The following is a 9,007-nucleotide window of genomic DNA, read 5'->3' as shown; positions in this document are numbered from 1 at the left end:
TAAGCACGATTTAGAGGGCCTCTCAACAGTTCAAAATCGTGGGAAGAGAGGGAGAGTCGCACTAGTGGAAGAAAATAGACGTTCTTGAATTTTCTAGAGAGAGAAAGGGAGATTTTGGGTTTGAGAGCTCTAGGAAATTTCTGGGTGGTTTTGAGTGTTTGAAATATCTTTCCTATGATCTAAGGAACGTTTTTGACATGACAGAAGGGGCTAGAAAGTTCGTTTTCAAAAATCACAAATTTTCACCATTAAAGTGGGTGTTCTTGAATAATTTCGAATCTAAGAGAACATGGGAGGTTCCGGGTATTTTTGAAGTGTTTAGAAAGCTTAGAGGGACCCTAAGAAGTGTTTTGAACGTAAAGAAATGGATCAAAAAGCTCTTAAACAAAATTTTGTATTTTGACCACCATTTTTGGCGGTACACTGGCGACAAGACAAGCACGATCCGCCCAATATGGGTCGGTTTTCTTGAGCTTCAAGGGTTATTTGAGGTGTTGGGATCTTTTGGAACAAATTCCAACCGGTTTAGAGTGTCAAAAATAAGTGGAAAGAGGAGTTAGAATCTCACCGGCAACGGAGAAGAAGATTTCGGCGAGGCTCCGGCAAATCCTATCTGGGTATTTATGGAGGTTTTTTTCTTTGATTTTAGAATCCTAAAAATTATTCCATTAATTTTAGAGCATTTTCCAACTGGTTTGGTATTTTTCTGATTTTTCTTTGAATTACTATGATTTATTTAAGTTTAAATAGAGATTAATTATGAAAAATATTTTTATTATTTAGAAAAATATGAGTTTATGTTCGAATGAGCTCTGTATGATTTAGAATTGTTTTGTATGTTTATATTTAATTTTTTATCATATTTGATAATTTTATTCAATTATTTACTTTTAAATATGTGATTTAAGAAAATAAATATGGAAAAATTATATAAAGTATTCTAAAAATTCTGAGAATTTTTCTATATGTTTAAAATGAGATTATAAGGCTCTTTGTAATTTTATTTCTAATTTTTATCATTTATGTAATTTTCATGATTTATTTGGCTTATTCTATATTTTAAATATGAAAAATATTAATGTTACTGTTCTAAACCCTAGGTAATTTTTGTGTGTTACTTTAGGGTATCGAAATCAGTCTGTACAGTTAGATTTTATTTTTAAATCGTTTATATATTTTTCTTGAATTAATTGGTTTTCTATTAAATCAATTAAGAAAAATAGTTATTTTGCCCAGAAAATTCTAAAATAATTTTTATAAGTTTATTTTGGATTTTTGAACAGTTATGTATGATTAGTTTGAATTTTGGCCTGACTCTATAATTATTTTGAATTATTTGGGAAATTGAGAAAAAATAATTTATAAATGTTAAAAATTATTTTTCTGGTCTTATATGAGTATTTGCTGATTATTTAGGGTTTTGGAAAAGTTGTTTATTAAATTTTGTTGTCATATGATAATTTTTATAAAATTATTGAGTCTGTAATGTAATAATGATATTAAAGGGTATTTTGGTAATTTTCACATAAAAATATTTGTATGAATTCATGCAATATGTTAGAAACATTATTATTTGTGCATGTGACATGATAGTTTGAACCTTTGTGGAAAATAATTTTAATTTACGTGTCATGCATGTTAAAATTGCATAGCTAAATTATTTCGATAATTAGGGTTTCGAAATAAAACCCTAACACCTATTTTTATTTTACCTGAATTGTCGTTGTGTAATTGGACGTCTAGGAGCTAGTGGTCGTCGATGTGACACAACAAGTTGTTCAGGACAGGTCAGTGGACAATTCACTGCTTAAGGTAAGAAGAGTGGACATCTGCGCACAGGGTATACGTTATGCGTACAACCTTATGTTTCTTATTTGTTTAATTATGTAATTATATTTGTGACTTGAATTGTTGCATTAGGTTGACTAGCATGAGGATAGTGCAAGGAATTTTAGTTAGTAGACATGCTTAGATGATAGAGTAGGCGTGATACTAGATTTTATCTGCTTGTGTGAGTAAAGCATTTGCAGGAATTATCTTGGGTGTGTATATCTCAAGATAATAAGATGCCACCACGGAACTGTCGAGTGTGAGTACAGTGCAAGCAGGGCAACGATGTCTCGAGGGAACGGCCAAGTGTGAGTATAGCGCAGGCTGGACTAGGTGCCACCGTGGGAATGCCGAGTGTGAGTACAGCGCAGGCAAGGCAGATTACATTTCATGTCCGATCAACATGGCTTGTCAGTATTTATGTGTGTGAGTATAACACACATTATGTTAGTGTGATATGGTGTTTATATATCGCACAATGATTATTATGTTTATGATGTTTATTCTTTTGTTGTTTTCTAGTTTGGGAGTTATGTCCGACATAGCTCTTCTTACTGGGTGTTATCTCACGGGTACTCCGTGTCCAGGTAAAGGCAAAACAAAGCAGTGAGTGGTGTGGGCTTGAGGCATGGATGGAACAGAGGCTGGGCTCCAGTTATTTTATGTTTTTAGAAATAAATGTTATGTTTTAAATTTTCAAACTTGAACAGTTATTTTCTTTATGTTGTTGTTATTAAACCTAGCGTCCAACATTTTTACTTTTAAATAATGAGATCTCATTGACTGTTTAAATTTTAAATAAATATTTTCTCTTAGTGTCTTAAAGTATTTATTCTTTATTATTTTTAAAAGGACTCCCTAAGTAACGTCTCGGGAAATCAGGGCGTTACATCATGGGCAATAAATGTATAATACAACCTGGACATTAATGAGAGTATAAGTGACCTCCAAGTCTTTCGGGATCCTTCATGTGCGTCATGATCAGGTTTCCACAAGTTGAACATCTTTATCGAGCTGTTGATTTAAGAACGTAGGAACTCAGATTCGAGTTAAGTTCAACCCTCCTAAAGGCGATCTGGATATTACTTGCATGTCGCCCAGTCAATTCCTAACTCGAACTATTCATATCATCACAAGCTAGATGATTTACTCGCTTGATATTTCTATGTGTTTATCTGCTAGATGTACCCCTAGCTGAGTGGTTGAATCCATGCTAATTTTTAGGGTATAGCAGAACTAAATTCATAGAAATTAAACAAACAAAAATAATATATAACATAATTATCATGGCTAAATTTAAAACGAACAACACTTCCACTATATTTGTAACTTAACCGTCTGTCGATACCAGTTCAAATAATTCAATCAATTAAAAAAACATGCAATTTTTCTTCTTTATATCTCCCCCAGCACGCAATTATATATATCACAGAACCTACTTAACTAAGACATGCAAGTTCTCAACCTTCTGTTATCACCACAACACGCAATTATAATCCAAGAACCTACTTCATTATGGATGAATATTTAAGATATTCAAACTCCTGTAATGTACACTTGTATAATATTAAAAAGAATAAAAGATTATACCTCTTCCAATCAATATCAATATTTTCTAATGCTCCATGCTAATTTCACTACCTAAAAATAAAATTAATGCTTGAAATATTATAACATGGAATATATTGTACTCAAAAGTAATACAAATATTTTTATTTAATTTTGTGTGTACAGAAATAAGTATTTTATATGTATTTAGTCAAAAATTTCATAAATAAAACAAGGTCCAATTGAAATAAAACAACCTTTTTTTTTCTTTTCAAAATGTTGTTGTGACTTTCCCAAAATCTTCTCTCAGTCTCGGAAACTCTACTATAAAAAAGAATCCCTCTTCTAGTTTTCAAAATGTTTAAATACTTGAGAGTTGTAGATATAAACATGTTATATATTTTTTATTAGACTATTTATTCTCATTATTCTCACAAAAAGAAAAAAAAATGAATGAAACTCAGAGTCCAATATACATATGATTTATCAACCAATATGATAATATCAAACAATGTAGAGCCAATGCATAGATTAATTTATTTATTTATTATGTATAGGTGTTGAATAATCAACTTGCAATGATTTAGAAGGGAGTGGTAACAGTGAAAATTTGGGGAAAAGAAAACAAACTCAATTCAATATTCAACAAATACATTAAAAATTTCCATAGTCTCAATCTCTGTCTCATAAATTAAAGCCTATAAAATCTCCCAAGACCTTGTGAAAATTTAACCCATTTGATTCCAGATATACAAAAATTAATATATATATATATATATACAATCCCACGACACCCACCCAGAGAGAAATCAATATAGAAATCCTCTCGTTTGTCGATTCATATGTCGCACTCATCACACCCACAACTCCTAAAAAAAGCAAATATTTTATTCTTTATATTTTTCCATACTCAAAAGTTTCAATGAACTAATTTTTTATCTCTAATACTCTGATTCAAAACAATATCAATAAATTAAAATTTTCAAACTAGAACAATTCAAAGAAAATACAAAGTATCAAGGCAATACACTAAGTGTATTATATCAAACACTTTGTGTGCAACTCAAAATCCAAACTAAAACACATAATTATTTACCAAAATACATCCATAAATGACAAAATCAAAGGTAATGTGTATATAAATGAATGTAATTTTGCATGAAAAAGGTATACTAACCTTGAATTTACAAGAACAAATTTGGACCCTAAAATTTGAGATTTTAGGGTTTTAAACTTTAAATTTATACAAAGAAATCAAACAATAGGTCAAAACTATAATTAAACACATATTAAACATAGCTTTCCATGCAGTAAATAACAAATAAATGGGTTGATATAACCTTGGGAAAAGATGGACACTACAACCTTCGCCAAGCTTGAGGAATTCAAGTCCCACGGCTGCAAATGCAGGAGCGTCGCACGATGTAATGACCCACTACTCTAGACTTTTGGACCAGTAACGAAACTATACATACAAATCCTTAATAAAACTTACATTTGCGAAAATACTATAACTTTATTAGAAAAACTTGTAGAAATAAGAGTTACTTTCATAAAATAAGTAGGACATGGGATCTCATTGTCTTTAAAACAAAACATAATTTAAAGTGAAAAGGAATTACATAGAAAGTGCGGAAAATACATGTAAAACCATAAAAAGGTATAACTAAGACTACAACCTCAAAAATCGAACTCTCGACTCCTTGAATCCATTCACCACCGATACACATTCTCCCAAGCATCCACGAATCTTACCGCCACTATAGCTATTTTCCTGCACATATAAACAAAAAGGAATGAGCCTAATGCCCAGCAAGGAAAATCTAACACATAGTTCATAAACATAAATTTCATAAGAAACATAAAAACTTAACATAACACTTTATCATACACATACTATAATGGCCATTATTACTTGGGGTCCCATAGACTAAACAAGTCATATGCCCATGAGATTAGTGGGGTCCTACTAGCTAAGTAGGTCATATGCCAATAATCTATTTGGGGTCTTGTTAGTCATATGGGTCATTTGCCCAAGCCTACAAACATATATATCATAACACTTATCATAACATAAGAAACATAAGATAGCATATAGAACATATAACATATGCATTTCTATCCTATTTTCCTTACCAAAGTTACCGGGATAAGAGGACAGCGTTGGGACTTTTGGAACACTCCTAAAACCATATATAACAGGGTGAGTAGATTGAAGAAAAAGTAATGAAAAGAATTGAAGGAATGGAATGACTAAACCTTTGAGAAACATACTTACCAAAAACTTATGAGCAAGTTCTTAGATTTCCTAACCAAAATAAGAATGAGGTTAGAAGACTGAGTAGAAGACTATGAGAAAGAAAATAACATAATACCGATGAACTAGGGTATAGAAATACCTTAAAGACTTGTAGACCAATCTAAACCTCGAACTGAAATACTATGAAACCTTACTTCCCCAAGTGTTTGATAAGCTTATAATGATCAAGCTTATGATTCCCCAACCCAGGTGTTTACACTCTCACACTCACTTAGCACTTGCAGCCTCTGAACTTAGAGCAAAAGATGCATAATGGCTGGGTACTAGGTCCTATTTATAAATTTTAGGAATGAAAGGATCTAAATTTTACTTGAATAAAAATAATAGCTTTTTAGGTGAAAATAATTTGAATAATCGTTCAGCAGAGGCTGAAGACTCGTTCAAAAAGGTGCTGGACTTATCAAGAGGTTGAATGGCTGAAAGGAAAAAGAATTCAAAAACTTTTGAAATATACTGAAGGAGGCGATATATCGCCCCCTGTAGGCGATATATCGCCTGGGCTAGTATGCCCGAGGCTGTCGTGCATCGTCTCGTGTTTTCCGTATCTACGTGCTGCGATATATCGCCCTCTATAGCTGCGATATATCGCCCCCTATAGCTGCGATATATCGGCACACACTGATTAATTAAACACAAAATTACACATTTTTAGCTAAGTTTGAATGGATTAAACAGCCTTGACTAAGCCCTCAACGTATTCAAAGCTGCTGACTGACCTTATAGCATTCAAACTTTACCCCTTATTAAATTTAATCCTCAAAATAATTAATCCTTAATCACCCATTCATAACATGTGCTTAAAATCCTATTGGTCCTTATCTAAACCTTATAGTATAATAAATATTATCCTTAATATCAGTCATATAATCAAACCTTAGGTTAAAATTAATATTCTTAAACTATAGGTTAAACTTAGAAAATCTATAAGTACTACTATGAGTGTCCAAATAATTCCCGGTCTGAACCAAAAATCCACAGTTACAAAGATAATGCTATAAATACTATAATACTACTATCTATCTTAGCTAAGTAAAGTTCTTGGACTCTACACACGACCGGTTGGAGGATCTTCGGCGTCGCACGGTGGCTGGAGGATCTTCGACAGTGCACGGTGGCTAGAGCAATAGTCGCACGACAAAGATGGAGAAAGAAAGAGGGAAAGAGATAAAGAAATTAAAAGGCTCTATACAAAAGGGAAACTAAATTTCTTTTATATGCAATGCCAACAGTCCCTATTGGAGCAATGCCAACAGCTTATGGTCGTTAACAATGCTCCAATAAGGACTATAATGCTGACAACTTATAGTCGTCTACAATGCTCCAATAAAGACTGTGACCTTTAAAAAAATTAATATATTTTAAACATATATATTAAAAAACATTATAACTAATAACTTTATAGAAAATTTTAAATTATTTTACAATATTTAACCAATCAATAGAACAACTTGTTTTTAACTAATATTACTTTATAAATATGTTAAAGAATAATATAGTTAAATTAAATATAAGTATATTATTCTTTATATCATAATTAATTTAAATTTTAATTTAAAAATTATTATAAATACAAAAGTTAATAATATGAAAAATTTAGAAATAAAAAAAAATCTAGTTTTAGAAGTTTTAATAAATACATAAATTTTATAAGTATACATTTACATAAATTAGTTTATTATTCATTAATTATATTTTTTTTATTTGAATTTCGGCGACATTTTATAACTGTCGGTGTTGGCCTTTTATTAATTTTCGCTGTTGGGGTCAATAATAACAATATTGAGAGAATCCATTAGTCTTGAATTAACTGTCGGCGTTGGGGTCAACAACAACAGTATTTTAACTATTGGCATTGATCTCGAATTAAATGTTAGTTTTGGGGTCAATAGTGACAGTCAAAAGCAGCAGTGACAATTATTAAATGTCGGTGTTGGTTTCTATGCCTACAGAATTTAATTGTCGGTGTAGAGTCTCACTAAACATATACAACAGTAAACAAAGTTGACTGTCGTGGTTAGGTGTCGTGAAAGCCCAATTTTGTAGTAGTAGATACAAATAAATATGTAAAGAGAAATATAAGAAAAGAAGATAAAAGAAAGAGTAGAAATAAGAAATGACAAGAACAATAAGCAAAACTCTCTCACTCACACAACCAAACTGAAGAGCATTAGGGATCACCAACTTGAACAAGGATTGCACCCTTTGCCCAAAAGCTTATTTCCCCCTATCTCAAGCACTAAGGGATTCTCTCAATATTGGAAATAGCTCTCTGGAATAATCAAGCATTTTTGGTGTATTTCTAGCCAAGTGCTCTAGTGGATAGAAATAGTGTTGTCTTACAAGTGAGCAATAGGCGGGAATTTATAGAGTTTCGAGACACCCTTTGAATTTAAAATTCTACCAACCCCCATGGTTGTTACCAATGTTTAATTGAATGTTTATGGAATTAAAAATGAGTTTTGAGAGTTACATGAGTTGGAAGAACCGTTCAAAGTGGAAAAAGAGTATAAAATTGGTTGCACAAGTCTCTGTTCGCGGCCGTGTGCATCTGTCCACCACGTCGTGGCCACAAGCCAATTTTTAGCATATCACTTTTGTGCATTTTTCCAAACGGCTCTATACTCTTCGCACATGACTTTGTAACCTCCAAACACATTATGGGGGTTAAAATCATGCCTCCAACAACCATATCACAAATGGCTTTGATCAATTCAAATAAAAAATGTGTATTATTAAATCTACACATTATTGGATGATATTTGGGATTACAAATTTGTAACTAATTTTGTAACTCCAAAATATGTTACATTTGGGCACACACATGTGTCTAATTTTGCAACTCTCAATTATATGTTACAAGCTGTGACAAATCACATTTTTTTACATTATTTAATCTAATATTAATTATATGAAATAATATAACATTCCTCCACTTGATTAAATAATTATTTTTTGTAACACTTATTTAATCAATCAAACATTATACTAAAATATAATATTCCCCCATTTGATTAAATAAGTGTTCTTTGGATTGGTGCATAATGTAAAATGTCTTTCGACTTGAATTTTACCTTAGTGTAATTATCACAAAGTTTGTTGAAATTTTGGTTGTCGAAGATTGAACCACTATCTGTTGATAACAAACTAGTGATACCACACACGCCTTTTCTATGTTCACTTGAGACATCAATTTCTCACTTTTCACCGTTAATGGTCATGTGCACATTCCATTTATAGAATTTTCTCGAGAATGACGCCCAATTCTCATGAAGGGTTGCACCACCCCTAGGTCTATAAAGGTAGAACTCT

Source organism: Humulus lupulus, chromosome 6, assembly GCF_963169125.1.
Source record: "Humulus lupulus chromosome 6, drHumLupu1.1, whole genome shotgun sequence".
Taxonomy (NCBI): Eukaryota; Viridiplantae; Streptophyta; class Magnoliopsida; order Rosales; family Cannabaceae; genus Humulus; species Humulus lupulus.
The sequence above is the reverse complement of the archived record's forward strand: the minus strand, read 5'-3'. Positions refer to the sequence as shown.